Source organism: Vombatus ursinus, unplaced genomic scaffold, assembly GCF_900497805.2.
Source record: "Vombatus ursinus unplaced genomic scaffold, bare-nosed wombat genome assembly UNPS02014793.1, whole genome shotgun sequence".
In the NCBI taxonomy this organism is placed as follows: domain Eukaryota; kingdom Metazoa; phylum Chordata; class Mammalia; order Diprotodontia; family Vombatidae; genus Vombatus; species Vombatus ursinus.
In genome coordinates, this window is record NW_020954571.1 from 21,130,855 (window position 1) to 21,154,685 (window position 23,831).

A 23,831-nucleotide genomic window follows, 5' to 3' on the forward strand; every position below is an offset into this window, starting at 1 on the left:
TTGGAAGATGGGAACTGAGAAAAAAGCCATTGGATTTGACAATCAGGACATTAGTAATTTTTAAGCAAATTAATTTTGCAGAATGATAAAAATGCAAGACAAATTACAAGGAGTAAAGGGCTAAGTGGGTGTGGAAGCAGTGAATGTAGATTATTCACATTTAAGGTTTTCAAAGCCCTTTCATTCCAGAGTCCAAAGACAGCTTCAAGGAGTATTAAGGGTTTGGAAAAAAGAATTATGGGGGTAAGTTAAACTTGAACATATTTACAGATAGAGGGGAAGATAAAGGGATTAAAAATCAACTAATTAAGGCTTTCTCCAACTTTAAATTTTGTCCAGTGATGATCTTCCCTTCATGGTAGGTAGGAGTCAAAGTTCCCGGTACAACAAAGGTGTTACAGTGAAGGCTTAAAGCTTCCAAGGAAGAGTAACATACAGGTGGCACAATTTAAAAACTTGTAAGGTAAGGCACAAATTGCATGCTACAATGAAGATGCTATAAGTGACGGTCCAAAACTTCATGGGAAGAGTGACATATAGGTAGCTCAGTTTACAAACTTGGAAGGGGAGGAACAAAATTTTCAAACCTTGCCCCAACTCTGTTGCAACCTAACTGTTCCTTGCCCTCCCTGACACCGCTGATCTCCAGGCACACTTCACACCTCATTACCATAAAGCACTGCTTTTCTTCCAAGATCCCACTCCAACTACAACCTCCCTACCTCTCATCTTTCTTGCTCTTCTCAGATCTACAGTCTTTCCCTTCCACTTCACACAGATTGTGTTCTCCTTCTGGCTTTTTCACCACCTTCACTACCTTAAACTCCTTGCTTCCTGAGCCTTCTATTTAGACAATCATATAACCTTCCAACCCTGGCTCAGACAGTCTGCTCTTTTTACTCCTATCGCACAGAGAAAAAAAAATGTAGACCTGATTCATTACAATTTCATGCTAACTTCAGTTTTTCCTAGCCTCCCTTTACAATTCATTTGTTCATTTCTTGTGTACTCCTAGGCTTATTCTCCACAATGACTATCTCATTCATCCAAACACTTAAGTTCCTACACTGAGCAATTCATTGTGTTCAATGAGGATGTGATCCTCTGACCAAGTCCCTTATCAATTTATTTATAATTTTATACCTAGGCTGCTATGAAGTGCACTTAAGTGATTTCTGAATGAAAATTAATCTCAATTATTTCTTTCTGCCAAAAGCCAATTCTAAATAGTAGCAAGAAAATCACTGTCTACCATGTTAGTAAAATTGCCTAATACTCTGGTAGTCTCTAAAGGAGTCTAACCTACAGAATACCCAGAGAGTAGAAGCCTGGATGACTGCTACATTATCACTATACAAGCACCGAGGCAAAAAGCCATTTGTGATCCATTCAATTCAACTCAGAGATAATACAGATCTTTATTATGTCCTTTTCATACTTTTCTCTTTATACTCTTTTATAGTACCCTACATAGCCTAGCATTAGGGAAGCAGTATAATATGAAAAGAACACTGGACTAGGTCTCAAACCTATCACATATTATGTGACCTTGGGTAAATCACCTAACCTCACGCAGACTCATTTTCTTAAATACAATTCAATTAAAATCAAAAGAATTTATTAAGCATCTATGTGAATGACATGCTAGGTGTGCAAGAGAAACAAAGGAGAACAAAATTGGCCTAGATGATCACTAAGATTTCTTCCAGCTCTAAAATTCGATGATCTTAACATATCCCACATCCGTCAATCTCTCTTACCTTAAAAAATTTCCTCCAATTCCATCTCCTTCAAGAACCCTACAACAATTAACTATGAAGGGAAATTCCCAAACTAAGCCACCTGTAAAGTGAGATGATATTATGATTAAAAAAAAAAACCCAACTTTTTTTCTATTCTGCTGTACCTAATCTAGTACAGTATGGATACTCAACTATGAATTGAAAATGGTTTCTATTTGCAGCTGTTCCTTTCAACTATACTCCAGGTAAGTAGGAAGCAACCCACAGTGAGAGTTCAGTTGAATGAAGAGCAACCTATCACGAATATTTTTTTGCACTTCTGGAGAACATCAAAATGAAACATAATTATAAAATTTTCAAATAATTCACCACTATTTAAATCTTAATGGAGACCTAAAATCTAGAACCCCTCTCTCCACTTTAAAAAAGAATTTGAAAACTTCTTGAATGAATAAAAATGCCACTAAAGTACTGCTAAAAATGCTTCAGCTACTGATTTCAACAACAAAAAATCCTTACGTACTAATTGAAAGATTCAGATAAAGGTTTTCAATTACCTGTGTGATATTATGCAAGGCATTTAACCACTCATTGCCTCTGTTTCCCTTATATGAAAAATGTGGGGATTGGACTACAGAATCTCATATTTTGATACTCTGAAAGATCCATTATTTCATTAGATGGATATCTCCTCTAATGATGGAGATCCACCTCTCCCCATGCCTTCTCATCTTCTGTGATTCTTGTCCTCTAGTCAAAGAAAATCATTGATTATAGGCTCAAGATTGTTAAGGTTCTTCAAATTCTATCATTCCAAGCTCTTTGATTTGCTTGGAAATAGAGCTGCCATATTCCACAGAACTCAAGAAGAGAGGCTGAAAGAAAACTACACAAGCCAAGGAAAGAGAGTTTCAAAAAGGAATGCATAGTCATTATCATCAAATATCAAATGAGGACTGAGAAAAAGTTCACTGAATTTCTCAGGACATAGTCATTTTGTAACCTTTATAAACCATCTAGGATAGTGTCCTCCAAGGAATCCAGTAGCCCCACCTAAGACTGAATCTAACTTTAATATTTTAAAGATTTGTGATTTGGTCAGCACAGATACCTCCCTCCACTCACACAGATCAAAACCCATTCACACCTGGACAGCTGCGGTGGCCAAAAAAAGTCAATACTCTGTAGCCATCATAGTGATGGAGTGCCAATCTGGAGTTTAGCTAGGCTGGTCTTCACATGGCAGACACACAGTTCATCTCCAAGCTCTTATCTAAAGGCTTTCCAGATAGGAAACCTCTGGCACTCAACTGGAATGGCTTTTGAAAAACCAGTCACCTCCATACTATGAGGAAGCATCAGAATAGGAATTTATAAGAGAAAAGTGAATCTACGATCTTTTAAATCACAGAATTTTAGGAACTCCCTGAGAGACTTAGAGTTGGCAAGGGACCTTAGAGGTCACCTAATCCAATACCATCATTTTTCAGATGAGGGAACTGAAATGCAGAAAGCTGTACCTTTCTTACCCAATATCACACAGAAGCTTAGTAACAAAGCCAATATTAAAAAAGCAGGTCCTTTGACTACAGATCTCATGAACTTTCTGCTACCCCTCACAGCCTCCATGGATGAGGACACCAAGATCCAGATAAGTTAAAGAGATCTGACAGGGTCACACATGTGTTATAGAATATGGTATCTTTATGAAGAAATGGCATGATGTAAATGTTAAGAACCCTGGTTTGGGAGTGAGGTGACTTAGCGTTCTAGTTCTAGCTCTGCCACCATGTGATGTATGTTAAAGTTATTAACCTCTCTGTGACTTTTGTGTAAAATAAGAGAGTTTGAACTACGTAATTTCTAAAATATTCCCCAGAAATAAGATCAGTTTCTGTGATTCTGATTCTATGGTTGTGATATATCTATACATCTTAAAATAGTGTAATAAATGCTATTACTCAAATGCATCTGTGATCTCATCAATGATGTAGACTGCAACTCATCTATGTTTTCTTATTCTGAATGACTCTTGTCCAGTTCCTCCCATAAATTTGCCACAGAAGGGCTCCTTAACATGCAAGGAACCTTCCTCAGTTTCTCTCAACACATCAATTGAGCACATAGGCTGTGCACCAGTCATTTATTGCTTTTATCATGTGACTAACACCCATTTTATTTTTCATTCATATATTTCTTTGATAACACCCTTCGGTTTGCTTCTTCATCCCTTGGTCATAATGTGGAGCAGCCTACTCATGTTCACAATTAACCTCTTCACCGACATCTAGAAGACTCTCAATGTAAAATCTCCCAAGATGATTTCAATTTGCAGTATCTGTCCAATATAGACAATGAGTTGGGCAATAGAATTGTTGTGCATCTCAAATGAAATAATATATATATAATGTTTTATAAACCTTAAAGTTCTAAGTAAATGTCAGTTATTATTATTATTACTAACAAAATAATATTAAAACTACAGTGGTGGAATTGTTGAGCCCATTCTTCCCTTCCCTCTCTCCCCAGAGTCATAAACAATAAGCTAGAATTATTTCAATCAACTTCTTCGTTCAGGCTTGTGATTTCACTGGCATAGGAAAATCCTGGTATGGTAACTTCCACCACCAATACAGATAAGCAAATGTACTAAAACTAGTGGTTTTAGAGAGTTGCATGGGAAACTGATAGATAAAATGGCTTGCCCAGGGTCCCACAGCTAGTATGTGTTCTTAGAGGCCCACTCTATACACTACATCACACTGCATTTCAACCAAAAAGACAAACACATACACACATATGTATACACATATGTGTATATATGTGACAGCTTCTAAAAGATAATTAATAAAGTTTACAAGTTAAAGGGAACAAAAATATCATTTACTTACCTGTAAAATGTATACAAACTCCAAAATAAACCAATGTGACACATAATAAAATTGTGTATTTTCTCCCTCTTACATTTTAGTTAATAAGACGTTAGTAGTTAACCTCCAATAATCTATTATAAACAAAGTTTAATATAGTTTACGCTAATCAAACAGAAACAACTATTGCAACTCAAAAAGGTGGTACTTTTTCCAGGTATCAATCCTGTCCCTTTGTGTGAAATAATGTTTAAAATGACTGATTTCAAGAGTTTTCAAATACAAAGCTCATCCAGCTTTAAAAAAACAAACCACAATCATCCCCTTCCAGAAAAAAACTTCTTACAAATTTGTTCATCCAGTAGTTACATTACAAGAAACTCTATTATTTCTGAAAACTATTTCATAAATATCACTGAGTGGCCTAAGCAATTTCTACTAGTTAGCTTTAGGGCCCTTATTAAAAATGATATATCCAAACAGGCTGCACATGTCAATGACTGAACAGGTAGAGATATAATTGAGACCAGTTTTTTTAAAGTTTGTAACTATACATGACACTCTTAAGGGCATTGGGGGGGGGAATTGTCTAATTTTATACATAAAGTGAAAACATATTAATCGAGTATACTTTCAAAGACAGAAATGCACTTAGTAAATGCCAAAAAAAGAGTTTTCTTCCAACAGTAAAATATCATTAATTATTTTTCCATTAAGAGGTATTAAGAAAGCTTAAAGGCTTTTCCTTAAGTCTTAAAAAAAAACACCTGACATCTAATTTGGGTGCCACAAGTCTATTGAGCCCCGTCTACTCCCTCTGCCTAAACACCATTTGGAATCTTTGCTAAGGTCGGGTAATAAGTGTCACCTTTGATAGTGCTATATGGAGATTCAGGAAGATGGGGAGATGTGACACAAGAACCAGAAAACAACTACAGATCCACTGGGCTTTCTATTCTCTAGAGGCTCAGTGTGTCACCTGGCTGAATTTTCTACCATTCTATTTACTCAAAGATAGGAACTGAGGCCCCCAGTAGCAGAGCTAGAAGAGTTACAGTTTTTATAAAACTGTATGGAATGTAGCATCCTATATTTCTTAATTAAACCAATGTAGTTAAATCACTGTACTATCAATGAAATCCTCCATATGGTATACTAATGGCATAGTGACAGCTATGTGAAATTTTTAATAATTTAGAAAGCAATGTCAATTTGTGATCACTATTTTCATTAATTTTATGTGCCTCTTTTTTTTTTTAAGTCTTTCAGGTTGGAGACCCAAATCTTAAAGTGAGGCTCTCACCTAAGGCAGCGATTCTAGAACTAATAAATGTTTGTTGAACTGAAAACTAAATACCACTTCAACTTTTACCCTTTAAACTACTCTTGGATATTTTTTCTGCAGTTGAATGGATCTCATCACAACAATTACTTATCTGGCTAATTCTTCCCAGTCTACCCACTATTTCCAATAGGATTTATTATTTGCTCTCTCTGCTTCCCATGATTTTAATTATTTTTCCTTCCTTATCTCCAGTATCTCTGTAAAGACACTGTTTCCTTCTCTAATTTATCATATTTACATCAGTGATTTTCAGGTTTATCATTCTCTTATTCATCTTTGTCTTTAAATATTTAATGGTGATTGCATAAAAAGACCAAAATGGGAAGTGAAATGGGGGAAAGAATACAGTGAGAAATGTGATGTAAAAAACAAGGTACGAATTAAAATTTATTTTTAAAAGTAGACTAAAATGTCTCAACTTGACCAGGAAGTTTTCTTCTACTGCTTATAGTGCCAATATTCTCCTTGTTATTTCCCAACTCTTAAATTTTATATGTAGATCCCTCTTTACCTTACCATTTCTAATGTCTGTCTTTATTTCATATAACTATACTAAAATCTTGTTCAAGGAATTATTTTGCCTTGACAATGACTCTTTTACTAATTAACTGTGCTTTTTCACCTATACACTTGAGATTATGCTAAAGTCCTTCATTCTCTACATCTATTTTGTCTATTTAAAATCTTTACTTTGTCCTTCCTTATAAAATTCAAACAATTTTTTTCCCCAAATTCCTAATACTCTGTTCCATTTTTACCCACAGGTGCTTAGAATCACACAATTTTACTGTTGTAGAAGGCCTTAAGAGATGCTCTAGTTCTAACTACCCTCCCCAACTTTTGTGTAATAAATGAGGAAACTGAAGTCCCTAAGTAACTTGTTTTAAGATTCACTAAATGCTTTTTTGTTGAATTGAAGCTGACACTGTTATGTGTCAGACTTGGGACCAAGACTCAGGTCTCCTGACACTTCAGTTCTTTTTCACTGTACTACGCTTCCCTGCCTCATTTTTTTCCCTTTCCTTTCCCTGAATCAACCCAACAGCATGTTTTCTCTCAAGCTATTTTATCTTTTATCTTATCCCTTTTAGCAATCCTTAACTCATGAGTTTCTGCTAAAAACTCACATTATCCATGAAACTACTTAGAGATAGATTAGAAATCTGACAGCGACTAATTTTTCTTCCAGTACATTTTACATCAGCTTTATGAAATCAGTAATTCAGAGTATAAGCCCTAAAGGCAGAAATTTGTTAATAACTTATTGCATAGTCTGTTTAATGCATAATTACTTTTAAAAGAGTAAGAGAAGTAATGTATTGGTAAATAAATGTATTGCTGTACCTTGCTTTTATCAACAGGTGTTTGAATCATAGAAGTTGGAGAGATGGAAGGGAACTAAGAGATTACCTAGTCAAACTACCTTATTTTATAGATGAACCTGAGCCCTCAGAGTGAAGTGATTTGCCAAAGGTCACCCAGCTAGTGTGGTGATATCCTAGTACTAATAGTATAATATACTTTTCATATGCAGTCAACAAATATTTATTGAACACCTGCAGCTAGAAAGCACTATGCTGGGGTTTTGTGTGCATATATTCATATTCTATAAATTCGACATAAAAGGTAAATTCAATATTTGAACTTATGTTATATTCTTTACCCCAAATCCCTTCATAATAGAATCTGTCTTGTAAGTCAGTATAATAGACTGGAAAGAGCACACTAGTAGGCTGTGGAATTAGAGGACTTAGGTTCAAATCTTATCTCTAACGCATTCTACCACTGTGATCCTAGACAAATCATTTAACTTCCCTAGGTCTTCAGTTTTGTTTTGTTTTTTATCTGTAAAGTGAGGGAACTGGATCAGATGTTGTCTGAGGTCTTTTACAGGTGTAGAGCAACAACCCTATGCTTTCTCATACCAGATCTTTAAATAGGTGACAACTAGAAAGTACTACAGGGCAAGATAATCTTTTTGCTTCAATATGATAAAAAAAGCTAATCAAAACATGGAGAATTGAATGGCAAAAATGTGAATGTGGCACTATTTAGAAATTGGCAAACTAAATTCTGGTAGTCTGAAATTTTATTAACAAAACTTAAGATTTAATGTTCGAAGGGGCACAAGTTGGAGGTGGGCTCACATCTATTGGGAAATGGAGAGGTGTCATACCCAAGGCCTCTATGAAAGTAATTGTGTGTAACAAGTGTTAACAGCATGTCTCAAATAACTTTTATTCTCCTCTACATGGTTTCATGACGAAAAGTTTTATTTTTTTAAAAAAAGCAAAACAAAAACAAATCAAAAACAAAAACAACCAAGGCTGACCTGCAGTTGAGGAAAGGGCCCACTAGTTAGGAAGATACTAGGCTTTGAAGATGGTATGTAGATCGGGAGATGCCATGGAATCACTCATTACATCCTTTACTCTAATGCCATGAAGCAGCTGCAACCAAGCACGCAGAGAGCTGGAGATGAGAGGAAACCTGGCCATGCTGCTGGCATGAATATAGGCCCAGAGAGGGCTGCCACCGGGGGAAGGAGGGAAGGGGCGGGCGGAGTATCACCGAAGAGCAGCTCTTCTGAAACCTCAGAGCCTGGGCCTGGGAAAGCACGGGAGGCCCGGTGCCCCAGGGCACGATGTGCTCCCGGGACACCCAGTCAACGAGTCACGGCTGGCCGCGGAAGGCGGACCGGGGAAAGGAGGAGGAGGGGGGCGAGAGGGAGATGAAGGACAGAGGAATGGGAACTGGTGGCTGAAGGAGCCCAGGGTAGGGTGGGGGTGGGGGCGGGAAGGAGAAAAAGCAGTCGGGGGAGAACTGGGGGACCCCGGGGCCTAAGACCCAGGGCTTCTCTCTCTCCCTCGAAGGAAGGTGGGAATACGGCTGGAGGCCAAGCAACCGCATGCCAAGGCCCCCTCCCTCCATCAACACGCAGCGCGAGGGGCAGACGCCGCCCCCCCACACCACATACACTCATTCTCTCTCACACACACACGCACACACTATCACACACCCGTGCAACAGGCACGGCGGCGGCTGCGTCTGGGTCGGTCCCCGGGCAGAGGACCGGGAGTAGCCCGCAGCCATGACAGCCCCGGGAGACTCCAGCGCCCTCAGCCACACGTGTCAGGGACCCCTCGCCAGCCGCTAGCCTCCAGCCTCGCCCCTTCCACACCCCCTCAGCCAGGGACCTCCTCCGCGGGAGCGCGGCCTGGCCCCGACCCCCGGGCCGGGCGGCGGCGGCAGCGGCACGTACTCACCGCCGCTCGGTTCGCCATGACGAAGCCGCCCCCCGCCGCCGGCGGCGCCGGCCCCCCACCTCGACGGAGACTGACACGGCCGCCTGGCCCTGAGGGGGCCCCGAGACCACCCGCTTGACAGACGCCCGCCCCCGCCGGCCCCAGCCCGCGCGCCCCCCGCCCTCCAGCCTCTCCCCACCAGTTGAGCGGGGGCCCCGGCTCTCCCCTCCGGCGGCGGTTGGCAGCGGTTGGCGGCGGAGGCGGCGGCGGCCGCAGCACTTACCGGCGGCGCAGCCAGGCCCCCCTGTCAGAGCGGGGTCGAGGAGGGAGGAGGGAAGGGGCACCGCCTCCCCCGCGCCGCCACGCACCCGCCTGATTGGCCCAGTTCACTCCCCAAACGCGACCCCACCAGCCCCAACGAGCGGTACACCGACAGCACAGGCGCCTCATTTGCATATTTGTGCCCAAGCAGCTGATTGGCCCGAGTGGGCAGGGCTGTTGCTTCTGCGGAAGAGGAGATTTAGGGCTGCAAAAGAAGAGGCGCCTTATCCCAGTCTTCCTTCCCCTCCAGGCCCGACCCAAGCTCAGAGGAGGGATGGGGAAGGGCGATGAGGGGGCGGGGTTGCCCCAGCTCCATCAAGGCGCCGCGGCTCCGCCAGCCCAATCCCCAGCACGGTTACTCCGGGCCGCCCCGCAGCACATACTGGGAGGTCTCGGGTCCTGGGAAGGCCGGGGCTGGGGCGCCCTCTGGCCGGAGCTCGGCACAGTGCAGCACCGTGCCCCGCCTCTTCCCACGGCCCATCCGCCACGTCAGGGCCCAGCTCGGCCTCTCGGCTGACACCCCGACGCCTCCCGCCCCGGACGCGGCCCTGCCGCCACGTCACGGCCTGGCTTCAGACCCCAGCCGGCGCGCACGGGGCTGCCACCCCGCCAGACCTCGGCCCGGGGCGGCCACAGCCTTGCATGCATCCCTCCGGCCAGAGCTCGAGTTGATCCGGGCTTTAGGGGGCTGTGTGCCCCCTCCCCCTCCCCCTCCCCCTCCCCAGGCATGGTCCGCACTTCCACCCGCCACCCCCCTATTCTAGTGGAGCGGTGCAAATGGGCCCGGTGCAGGATGAGTTGCATTCTCAGATTTTTCCATTTCCAAGTGCTAATGTATACTAAGGCCCACATTTTCAAATTTAACGGGTAATCCCAGTTCCCTCTATACTGTATTGAGGAAGCAGGAGTCAAAAAAGATCCCTCTGAATGGGAAGTCTGGACCCTGGCTGCTTCCTGTTATCTACATTAAGAATTGTCGAATGGTCATTAAATTTAAAAAATTAAAAAATACCCTTATGTGTAGGAAAGTAATATCAACCAACCTTTATTATCAGTAACAAAATAAAATTTACAGTTAGGTGCTACTTTTTAGGCTTACAAACTGAGTAACAACCTTGTAAGACAGGCAGCACCGGTATTATCTCTATTTTGCTGATGAGGAAATCAAGATTGGGAAAAGGAAATGTGACCCAAGGTCACAGCTATAAAAGTAGTAGAGTCAGACTAGGTTTCCTGCTTCTGCCTCCACTAAAGCATGCTGCTTCCTACCCCTGCTTATTCCAAAGAGCATTACCCCAATCCAGTTGTGCCTTTCTGGGACAATATTTGGCATTCAACCATACAGATGAGGAAAGCCTCTAGGATCTCACTGCATATATAAAAGAGCATTGAAGTTTGTTAGCAACAAATATATGGCGTTGGTACCAGTTTAAGATTTAGAAATTAGGGGCCCTAAGAGATCATGTGATCTAAACTGTTTTTAAAATAGAGAAACTAAGGCCCAGAGAGGTAAAACAACTATCCAGAGTCACAGAGGGAGTAGCAGAGCATGAATCCAAAACCTAAGTCTTCTAAAAATAAATCTGACAGTCTTTCTCCTACACCACACTTCTTCCAGTATCCTGGAAACTTGAAGATCATAGGATCAAATGGATCATGGATTTAAAGCTGGAATGGAGTTTAGCTATAATCTAGCCTTCTCATTTAGCAGGAAGGAAATGGAAGCCCAGATAGGTGAAGAGACTTGCCCATGGTTTCTATAGTTAGGTGGAGCCACAGAGGATAGAGCACTAGGGTTAGAGTCAAGAAGACATGAGTTCAAATCCAGCCTCAGACACTTGCTAACTATGTGACTCTGGGTCATAATAGTACCTACTTCCCAGAGTTGTTGTGAGGATCAAATGAGATAATACCTGTAAAGAACTTGACAGATAGTAAGTGCTATGTAAATGCTTATTCCCTCCCTCTTCCTTCTCATGATCACACAGCAAGCAAAGCAGAAAAGCCATGATTCAAACCAAGTCCTTGTCTCCTCTGACTTCATGGCCAGCATCCTTTCCACTGCACCACAATCACATTGGCAGGTTATCTTCTTTATTTCTATTAATTGGAGAGCCTGAGTTCAAATCTTGCCTCTGCCATTTGCTAACTGTGTGACCTTAGGTAAGTCACCTAATATTGTTGGGCCCAAGTTTCCTCGTTTGTACAATAAGAGGATTGACTAAATGGCCTCTCAGGTCCCACCTGCTCAAAATCTATGAACCTGACCAAGGTTTTGCCTGACACTATCCCCTGAGAATACCCATTCTGAAGACCTTAATTGTTATCCATGGATATATCTGCATCTCTGCAGCTTCTACCCATAAATGGTAGTTTGAATCTGTAGGGCCAAGCTGAACAAGTTTAATCCGTAGGACAAGTGTTTAAGTACTGGATAGCTGTTATCACATCCCCTCCTAAATCTCCTGGCTAAATATCCCCAGGTCTTTCAACCAGTCCCACAAAGGCATGATCTTAAGGCCTTTTACCACCAGTTATCCTCCTGTGAATGATCTTGAACTTAATCAATCAATCAGCAGGCATTCATGAAATACTATATACCAGGCACTATGCTATGTATGCCCTGAGAATACAAAGAAAAACCAAAAACAGTTCCTACCCTCAAGGAGCTTACCTTCTAAGGAGGAAGAAAACGTGTACATCAATACTTACATACAAAAGAAAGAATAAGTGTAAATTGATCTTAGAAGGAAGGCATTAGCAGCTGAGGCTACCTGGAAAGGCCTACTTTAGGAGGGTGGCTTGAGCAGACTCCTAAAATAGGCCAGGGATTCTAAGAGACAGAGGTGAGGAGGGAGAGCATTCCAGGCCTGGAGCTATCACAAAAGCAGAGACAGGAGATGGAGTGTCCAGAAAAAGGAACTGCAAGAAAGATGATTATGGCTGGACCTTGGAGTAGGATGTCCTTCCTAAAATCTTAAATATGGTCTTCCTGGGGAAGAGGAACTTGAGACTATCCCCTGCTTCATTGTGAACACTCTGCTTTTTAAAATGCAGAATTATTATGTTTTGTTTTGTAACATATTATACTATTAACTCTTAATCAACTTGCATTCTACTCCCAAAGCTTTTTCAGATAAACTGACTTCAGCCATGCCTCCCCTATATTGTACTTGGGAAGGTGATTTTTTAAAAATTCAAGAGAGGGCTTTGCATTTATCTCTACTGAAGTTTGTCATATTTAGCAGTCCAACCTTTTAATGGCTAGAATTCTGGCCTGTTGAGAGTAGTTTCAATCCTGACTCTTATCCAGCATGTTGGTTCTCTCCCAGCTTTTCATCATCTTCAAATATGATACGTATGCCATCTATGCTTTCATACAAGTCATTGGTAAAAATGTGAAAAGGGTGCCAGGCCAACCAGACATCCCTGTGACAATAGACTAAAGATCTACCTGCAAACTGACATAGACTCATTAAAGACTACTTTCTGAGTCTGTCACTTAGCCAGTTATAAACACACCTAATCTAGCCCTCATCTCTCTATCTTCTTCATAAGAATAACATGAGAGACTACCAAATGCCTTGCCAAAATCTAGGTAAAATATATCTACGGCATTCCCTTGATCTACCATTCTATTAACTCTGACAAAAAAGGAAATGGGGTTAGTGTGGCATGACCTCTTCTTGATGATGCCATGCTAACCATTTGTGATCACTTCCTTTTCTGAATGGTCATAAGCCATTCATTTAATGATGTGGTCTTGAATTGTTCTGGGAATCCAAGTTAGGTTCATGAGCCTTTAATCTACAGACTCTCTTCCTTTTTTTGAGAACTAAAATATTTGTTCTTCTCTTGTTCTGGAGCCCTTCTCCCATTCTCTACATTCTTTCATTGGTCAATCATGTCAAGGAATTATTTTAGTACCCTGGAGTTTATTTCATTCAGGCCTGGTGATTTGTAATCATGGGCAGCCAGAAGCTCTTTTATTATCTCCTTACTTATGTATGGTTTCAACTATACATTAGCCATTTTTTGTTCTTTTGACCTTTATGGTTCAAAAAATAATTGTCCTCAGCAGGGAAAATGGAAGCTAAATAAAAGTTCATCAAACTCCATTTCATTGCAGAGCCTCCTAAATGAGACTTACAACTCAAATGAATGAGACCTAACAATCCACACTGGCAAAACTAAGTGGATAAAGAATGCCTATTGTCCAGACTATAATATATATTTGGATAAATAGCCCACTGAGCCTCTACATTTAGCTTCTACATCTAGCACTACATTTATCCTGGGCAAAACTTACAGATGAAAAATGAGGTAGGCCTAAAATTTGGGAAAAGAACACAATGCTTTCAACTACTCCAAGTGTCTCTGTGAAACAAAAATCCTTCTTAATACCAATATTCTCTCAGTGATTTTATATGACTCTGAATCATGTAATTCCACAAATTCTGATAAATTGTGACCCAAAGTGCAATGGAAAGATGTGTACTGGGGCATAAATAGACCACAGAATATTAACAATGACATCTTGAATGCAATAAGTTACATAAAGGTTATCATTATAGAAATTCAAAATAGAAAAAGAAGTTGGATGGATTATATAACAAGCGTAAAAAATAAGAAACAGGCCCTGCATTGCAATGGTAACTACAAAACATTAAGAATCCTAGAGGAAAACTTGCCAGCCAGGGTTGACTTGCTATAAAAAATTATTAAAAGACCTTGAGAAAAGTCACACAAGATGAGAAAGCATAGATGGGTTGTTACCTATAGCATATCAGGATAAGTATAATGGTTGATGGGGCAGCTAGGTGGCGCAGTGGATAAAGCACTAGCCCTGGATTCACGAGGACCTGAGTTCAAATCCAGCCTGAGACACATAACACTTATTAGCTGTGTGACCTCTGGCAAATCACTTAACCCCACTGCCCAGCCAAAAAAATATATATATATACATATATATATATAACGGTTGAGATTTCCAACCTTTTCTTCTTGAACTACTTGTGGATTTTAAAATCTCAACCCCAAACATAGGCTAAACTTTCTTGTAGACAGTTATCATCTCTTAATAACTCGAAAGCCCTATTCAAAAGTCCTTTCCTTTTTGCCTCAACAGCTCCACAACCAAAGACCTTCAGCTTGAACTAGTCTCCTGTCTGTTTCACCAATTAGTCTCATCCAAAGATCTTTTCTATAAATCTGCTTAACTTACCTTTTCTTACCTACATTGTCTTGTCTTGTCAACTACCTTCTCTTTACCCTTCTTGAATCTATCTTTTTTGGTTCTATTCCTAAATCCTCCTTGACCCTTTATATCTTCTTTAACTATCTTTGATCCTGCCTTCTCTTTCAACCTGGAAGGAGAATCTGGACAAGAACCTAGACCAAGAGATGGTTCTTCTGCAACTTTTTTCTCAGTTTTTCCCAAATTGTGCCAAATTTCTCCTCCCCAAATTCAACCTCTGACTTACTTCACTAGTATAGTGACCTCCAGGCACCTACACAATTTCCTTTACCTTATATGGATCAATTCCTTCTCTTCTCTGATTCTTCCACAGAAGCTGGAAATGAAAAGTGAAAATACTGATTTTGTATATGATAGGTACCATAACCTAGCAGGTATAGAGTTGGCCTCAAAGTTAGAAAGACCTAGGATCAAATCTGCCTCTGACACATAATGGCTATGTACCCCCATTCAAGTCACTTCATCTCAGTGCCCTGGCTAACTTTCTAAGACTAAATAAGCTGCAGAACAAGTGCCAATATACACTGGTAGAGAGATTTCCCCATAAGGAAACTTCCTATACCCCTGAAAGCACAGGCTGAGTCCTCCCCCCATGCCCTGAAATGTATACATATATGTACATATGTACATTTTTTACTTTGTATCCCCAGGTCCTATTATAGTGCCTGGTACAAAGTGGGCACTTAAATACTTGTTCATTGATTTATCAATATGGTACATAAAAAATTATTCAAATGCATTGATGAATTTAACATATAAAAAAAGTTTAAAGCCTAAAACATAACGATTCCCTTATTTGACTAATGTTTGTTTGGCATAATTTTAAATGTTGCATCTTGATATTCTATTTCTAAAAGTTCCCTATTTTTAATACTTTACTCCTTTTATATAATAGTTTAAAATCAGAGATGCTAACTGATTTTCCCTAGCAGTCAGTCAGTGAGTCAATGTTTATTTGTTAACTGCCTAATACATGCCAAGCCCCATGCTAATCTGTGAGGATACAAAGAACAGCTAGGAGGTCAGTGTCGCTGGCTCACAGAGTACATGGTGAAGTATGAGATGTAAAAACACTAGAAAGGTGGGGGAGTGAAGGGAAAGGGCAGGCAGAGTATGAAGGACTTTGAGTCATGGAGGTGATAGGCAGCCATTAGAGTTTATTGAGTGGAGATGGGAGAAGGGGTGTTAGTCAGACCTATATCTTAGGAAGATCAATTTAACAGCTGAATGGAGGATGGATTAGACAGGGGAGAGATTTGTGACAGGGAGACCAACCAGCAGGGTATCGCAACAGTCTAGGCATGAGGTAAAGAGGGCCTGTACCAATGTGACAATGTCAGAAGAGAAATGTGACAAAAGGAAATTCGACAGGACTTGGCAACATATTGGATATGGCGAATGATTATGGATTCAAACCTGTCTTATTGATTCAAAGCTCTCTTGATTTTATTTGCAACACACCTAACAAATATATACTGTGCCAGCTAAATCTAAACTTAGATTTACTTTGTGTAGGCAAAAGCTATCATTCCTATATCTTTATCTTAAGACCTACCTGTTCATTCATTCCTTTTTCCAAAAATCATTAAACCCCTACTATGTACACTGCACTATATCCAGCACTGGAAAAGATACAAAGTTTAGAATAAGTTATACTCCTTGTCTTCATGAAGTTTTTCAATATAGTAGGGGAATAAAAAAAGTAATCAGATTTCTACTGATTCTTGTTTAAATTAATTCACTCATCAGGACACTAGGTATTCTATCACAGATCACTAATGGCTATCAACATCTGTGAAGATAAATTACTTAATCATTTTTAATTGTACTTAGACTCATAATAATTTTTTTTATGTTTCATTGCCTCTTCTAGACAAGGATGCTTAACATATTTTAGAATTCCTTTTCTTGCAGTAATAGATAATGGTTTGAAGAGCTGAACCATTAGCCACTAGGAGAAACACCTGAAATGATATAAAATTCACCAGTGAGAAAACTTAAATTCATACTGGCCCCTTGTGTTTCAGAAGCTTCCCTGAGCCAATGAAAAGTACAAGTTTCTCTAAGGCAAGGGTTCTATTTTTAAAATATAGATCTGCTAGTTATATTTCATTATAATTGGTTTCCTTTGTATGTATTTTATTTTATTAACTTAAAAACATTATTCCAAGACAGGCTTATAGGCTTCATCAGACTTTCACAGGGGTCCACGACACACACCAAAAGGTTAAGACCCTTGCTTTAAGGAAAACAGAATGAAGGAGGTCACTAGTCACTTCTTTTCAACTTTTTAAACAGACCAGTAGAAAAGGGGCCAGTTTCCTGGCCAGTCACAGATGGCCAGTCTTTCCCACCTGTATGCTGCTAATTGAGTTAGTCATAGTGAAGCCATTCAAATAGCCCCTGTAAAGGATCAACAGGTTGAGGTTTTCTTTCTTATCAGGAACCAAATTCTCAAATTTAGCTCAAAATTCAGAGGCAGGAGTGTTGCAAAATCAGGAGTCGGAAAAAAGATTGTACTTAACAATATTAATATAATCATAATCATAATACCTAGTAGCATTTATATATGATTTTAAAGTTTGCAAAGCACCTCACAAATATTATCTCATTTTATCCACACAAACAACCTTGGAAAGTAGGGGGCTATTATTATCCTCATTTTCACAAATGTAGAAACTGAGGCAAACAGAGATTAAGTGATTTGCCCAGATCACAAAGATACTAAGAGTCCAAGGCTAGATTTGAACTCAGGTCTTCCTGAGTACAAGTCCAGTACTTGATTCACTGTGCCTCCTGGATGCTTTTTATAATTTGGAGTATTGGTTTTGCAGGAAAAAATGTGGTGGGACAGGGGGTGCTTCTACACCACTGTCCATATACAAATTTTGCATAGATAAAATAATTGAATATTCTTTAATTACCAAAGTGTGCAGGGAGGTTGGGGGGCTGGGAGAGGTGTCAAGCTAAAGGGACCAGAAGCAATTAAAACTATTTTTTTTCAGGGTTTTTTTTTTTTTTCAAATTTAAAAGTTGCAGACGTAGACTAAATGATCTCTATTGTCCTTTCCCATGAAGCAGCTTTATGTCATTGTTTCTGAGGTGTGGCAAATTATCAAATGAATGTTCTCTGTCCATTCTCTCCTTCCAGATCTATTTATTCAGGAACAAGTCACTAAGGTAATATTTACACAGGTACCAGGGGGCATACAGCTTGATGGAATGTCTAAAATCTAAGTTCAGCTCCTGCCTTTAAGTAATTATAATGATAACTCTTTAAATAATAAATAAATAAATATTTAAATAAATAATAAATAAATAATTTAAATAATATATAAATAAATAATAAGACTCTAAAATTTACAAAATGCTTTGTAAATGTTATCTCATTTGCTCCTTACAAAATAGGTGCTATTATTATCCCCATTTTACAGATGATGAAACTGATACTGAATGAATTGCCCATGGTCACACAGCTACTAAGTGTCTGATGTAGAATTGGAACTCAAGTTCTAATGACTGTGAACTGACATGCTGGGCAGCTGGGTGGCATAGTGGATAGAGCAATAGGCCTGGAGCGCTAAACTCCTCTTCCCAAGTTCAGATCTGGCTTCAGATAGTTGCCGGCTATGTGATCCTGGGCAAGTCACCCAACTCTGTTTGCTTCACTTTCCTCATCTGTAAAATGAGTTGGAGAAGGAAATGGCAAACCACTCCAGCATTTTTACCAACAACAACAACAACAAAACCCAAATCCAAATGGGGTGACAAAGAATTGGACACGACTGAAATAACTGAACAATAACAAGTTCTAACATGCTATGCACTAAGCCATTAGTTGCCCAAACCAAACTATCCCAGACAAACAATTGTTTATGATTCTCAAGAACTTCTGGGAAGTTTATTTCACTGCTTTATTTCACTTTGCTAAGTAAGATGTTCCAGAAGCTGCCAGAGCCATTCACTAGGAATTCTTAATGATGGGGAAAATTCAGCTGTAGGGTAGGAGAGCTCAGGTATGCAGAAGACAAAACAGCTTGGGTGTCGTAGCACTGATACAAGAGGTTAAACATTCCTCAGAGTCTGGCTGTGCCACAGTCAATGGTTCCTAACACGTGAAAAGGAGCAGAAAGGTGCTGGAGTTAGGAAAGTGGGCTCTGGGAGGACAGTTCTACGGCAACGGAACTCTGAGAATGGCAGTCCGCACCAAAGAAAGGAGCAAGAACCTGATACTACACAATATGGACCAGTAGAGGACCACAGGGTCCAGGCAAATATCTATCACCCTTGGGATACTGGTGCCCTGGTACAAAGTTCTAGTATAACTATAATTGTAGTTGTTGAGTTGTCTCAGTTGTGTCTGACTTTCCATGACCCCATTTGGGTTTTTTTTTGGCAAAAATACTGGAGTGGTTTGCCATTTCCTTCTCCAGCTCATTTTACAGATGAGGAACTAAGGCAAACTGGGTTAAGAGACTTGCCCAGGGTCACACAGCTAGTAAGTGTCTCAGGCCAGATTTGAACAGGCCAGCATTCTATCTGCCATGCTACCTAGCTGCCCTAAAACTTTGATGCTAGAGAACATTGATAGCACCCATGATGGTTGCTCACATGCTCCAAACTGGCAATAGATTAAGGGACTTATTTTGTTCTTTACACGTGTACTGGGTGATATGACTGAACGATGGAAGAGAATTAGGAATATGGAGGCCTGAGTACTAGTCCAAGCTTTGCTATTTACTAGCTACAGGTCCTTCCTTGAGCAAGTCATTTAAACCTTCTGAACCTCAGTTCACAAATTTGTAAAATAGACTATTTACCTCTAAGGTCCCTTCCATCTCAATATTCTATACTTCTACCTCTCTGTACATAATATGTTCTTCCAAGAGTTCTTTTATCTCTTCTTCTCGTCTCACAACTCTCTGACATTATTCCCCATTAATTCCTTCCTTCACTATAGTCTCTGATGAAGAGGTGGCCCTTGTCCTTTCTTAAGCTAACCACTGCCTTGATCTCATCCCCTCCAATCTTTTAGCAGACTGCTTCCACTTTCATTTCCCTTTCCCATTCTTCAGTCCCTTCATATTTACCATTTCTTTCCATTTATTACAAACATGCCAAAGTTTTCCTCATCCTTAAAAGACCCTCATGAGGCACCTACCATCCCCACTATCATCCTATTCCCTTCTAAGCTAAAAAGACATCTATACTCACTGCTTCTGCTATCCCTCACTGTCTTCTCAAATCTTTTGCATGCACGTTGTCTTCCAACCACAACATTCAAATGAAATAGCTCTCTTCAGTTACCAGTGAACTCCTGATTGTCAAGTCCAGTGACCTTTTCTCAATCCTTGTTCTTCTTCACCTCTCTGCAGCATTTGATACTATTAATCAATTCCACCACCACCACACCCTACCCCCAGATACTCTCTCCTCTCTTAGTTTTCCTGACACAATTCTCTGTTGATTCTTCTCCTGCCTCCTTTCTGCTCCTTCTCTGGCTCCTTTGCTCAGTCGGATCACAGGCTCCATTCTAAGCCATCATCTTTTCTCCCTCCCTTGGTAATATCATCAGTTCCCACAAGTTCAATTATTATCTCTATGCTGATAATTCCTAGAACTATATAAACAGCCCTAGTTTCTTTCCTGAGCTTCAGTCATGCATCACCAACTGCCTCATAAACATTTCAAACTGTATGTCCTCTAGCTATCAAACTCAACATGACTAAAACAGAACTCATTATCTTTTCCCCAAAATCCACCACTCTAATAGTCTTCCTTGTTATTGTCAAGGGCACCATTATCCTTCCAGTCACCCAGGTTTGCAACTTTGGTGTCCTCTTTTACTCCTCATTCTCATTCACATAGTCAATCTGTTTCCAAACCTTATCATTTCCACCTTCCCAACATCTCTGAGATTTGTCTCTTTTCTCCACGTACACTGCCACAACACCAGTCCAGCCTTCATCACCTCTCACCTGGACAACTTCAATAGCCTTCTAACTGGCCTCTCTGATTCAAGTCTCTCTCTACTTCAATCCACCCTTCGAATAGCTGCCAATATGATTTTTCTAAAGCATAGGTCTAAGTATGTCATCTGACTGCTCAATGAACTCCCGTGGCCCTTTATTACCTCTAGATTCAAATATAGACTGCTCTGATGAAGGAAGCTCTTCATAACCTGGCCTCTTCCTACTTTTCCAGTCTTCTCACATTTTATTCCCTTTCATGCACTCTATGCAGCAGCACTGACCTTGAACTCACTGTTTCTCACACATGATATTCCATCTTCTGCCTTCATGCTTTGGCACTGGCTGTCCCTCATTCCTGGAATACTCTGCCCCCTCACCACCACCTTTTGGTTTCCCTGGCTTCCTTCTAGACTCGCCTCACATCCTACTTTCTGCAGGAGGCCTTTTCCAGTCTCCCTAGCTGCTAATGCTTGTCCTCCTGAAATGATCTTACTATTGGGCCCCTCTACATATTGTATGTATTTAGTTATTTACAAGTTCTCTTCCCCATTAGAAGGTATACTCTTTGGGTGGGAACACTTTTTGTCTTTCTTTTTATTCCCAGCTTACTTAGCACAATGCCTAAACCCATAGTAAGTGCTTAATAAATGTGTTAAATGTGCAAAATAAATATAGCGGATTGGGCACTGGAGTTTGAATCAGGAAAATAGTTCAAATCCCACTCTGATAGTTTCTAGCTGTGTGAACCTGGACAAGTAATTTAACCTCTCTGTGCCTCAGTTTCCTCACCTATAAAATGAAGCATTTGGACTTCTAGCTCTAAGTCTTATGAATGCTACTTCCGAATGTACATGGGAGACCTTCTATTTTAAGGAATTTTATGGTAAATAAATAAGGTTCTTGTCCTTAAGCAATTATGTTAATTTTAACTTTCAGATAAATCAGAGTTTTCAAATGCAAATGGATTTTCTCAAAGTCAGGTCTACTTGTATTTCGACCTTCTATGAAACAAGGGCTATGGCACTTATAAGTAGAGGCTGAGGAAAAAGAATGTGGACTTATCTACTACATCTGTATCCCAAAGGGGTATGTATACATACATACATACATACACACACACACACACACACACACACACACATATACATAAATGTAGGGGTTTGGGGGAGGACGTGGGAAGGACCTCCTTGTACAAAAATATTTATAGCAGCTCTCTTTACAGTGTGAAGAATTAGAAATTGAGTGGATGCCCATCAGTTGGGCAATGGCTGAACAAGTTATGGTATATGAATGTAAGGGAATATTATTGTGCTATAAGAAATAATGAGCAGGCAGAAAAATCTGGAAATACTTACATGAACTAATGCAAAGTTAAGTAGCAGAACCAGGCGAACATTGTACACAGTAACAGCAACATTGTGTGATGATCAACTATGAATGACTTAGCAATTGACCCAGCAATACAATGATCAAAGACAATTACAAAGGATCATGAGAGAAAATGCTATTCACATCCAGATAAAGAACTGATGGAGAGTGAATGCAAATTGAACCATACAATTTTTACTTTCTTTATTTTTTTGTTTTTTTCCCCCTATGATCTGTTTCTTCTTTCACAACATGACTAATGTTGAATGTTTTATATGAGTACACATATATAACCCATATCAAATTGTTTGCCATCTTAGGGAGGGAGAAAATTTGGAGCTCAAAAAAAAATTTTTAAATGAATGTTAAAATTTGTCTTTACATGTAATTGGAGAAAAGGAAATATTGTTTTAAAAAAAAGAAGAATGTGGACATATACATTTTGTGTATAGATCCAGAGTTTTTCCTTGAAACACATTAAAACTTTGCTGTGGTTGTTCCAGTTGTGTCTGACCCTTTGTGACCCCATTTGGGGTTTTCTTGGTAAAGATACTGGAGTGGTTTGTCATTTCCTTCTCCAGTTCATTTTACAGATGAGGAAACTGAGGCAAACAGGATTAAGTGACTTGCCCAGGGTCACACAGCTAGTAAGTGTCTGAAGCCAGATTTGAAGTCAGGAAGACGAATCTTCCTGACCCTATGTCCAGCACTCTAGTCACCGCACCATCTAGCTATTCTATTAAAACTCACGAATCGATTCCATCTTGTTTAGTCTTGAGAAGAAATCCAATGAAGAAATGTTTCCTTAGTTCACTTGTTGATTTATTTCAGTAGTTTGTTCTATAGAACTCTGCCACAGCTAGACTAGAACTCAGATCATGTTTTTGTATGACAAGGTAGGGTCATTTGACAGCTCAGCTCTTTTACTGTTCAATAATTTGATAAACATTTATTAAGCATCTACTGTGTGCCAGAGCCTGTGCTAAGCACTGAATATATGAAAAAAAGGCAAGAGACAGCCCCGGCCCTCAAGCAGTTCACAATATTCACTTTCAATACCTACATTTAGCTGTTGGGAAAGGTTAGCCATGTTCATAATTGATAGCTTCATAGAATCATAGATTTGTAGCTGAAAAGGAAATTAGAGAAATCTCTCATTTCATAGATGAGAAAACTGAGGCCCAGAGAAGTTAAGTGACTTACCTGGGGTCACACAGCTAATAAGTGACCGCAGATCTTCCTGACTTCAAGTCCAGCATTTCTTTCTTTTCCTTTTATAATAGCCTTAGCAACTTTTAACCTTCTATCTCTTCATAACTGGCTGAGCTCTTGCTTGTCTCATGCACATTTCCTTTTAAGTCAGATTTTGAAGCCCTTCAACGTTTATCAGAGTGTTTATTTTTATTTTCATTGAAAGGCATTTTAAGTGCAGTGGATAGAGCACAGGGCCTGAAGGCAAGAAAACTGTATGACCCTGGGCAAGTCATTTAACTCTGTTTGCCACAGTTTCTTCAACTGTAAAATGAGCTGGAGAAGGAAATAGCAAACCAGTATCTTTGCCAAGAAAACCCCAAATGGGAATCACAAGGAGTTGGACAGGACTGAAAAATGACTGAACAACAAAAGAACACTGGCTTTGAAATCATAGTACTTGGGTCCAAAACCCAGCTTTGCCATTTACTGCCTGTGGGGCCTGGCGCAAGTCAGTCCA

The 23,831-nt window shown here is 40.1% G+C and overlaps 1 protein-coding gene across 5 annotated transcripts in view; it reads right to left on the minus strand.

The window, feature by feature from the left end:
• Positions 1-23,831, minus strand: part of CHD9 (chromodomain helicase DNA binding protein 9) — a 247,294-nt gene that overhangs the window by 208,648 nt on the left and 14,815 nt on the right. The window contains exon 1 of one of the 5 annotated variants that reach the window (XM_027869721.1): positions 9,486-9,535. The exons of the other annotated variants lie outside the window; for them this stretch is intronic. The gene's annotated coding sequence lies outside the window, so the exon portion shown is untranslated. Of the gene's footprint in view, positions 1-9,485; positions 9,536-23,831 lie in introns of those variants that run through there. 5 annotated transcript variants of the gene reach the window in all.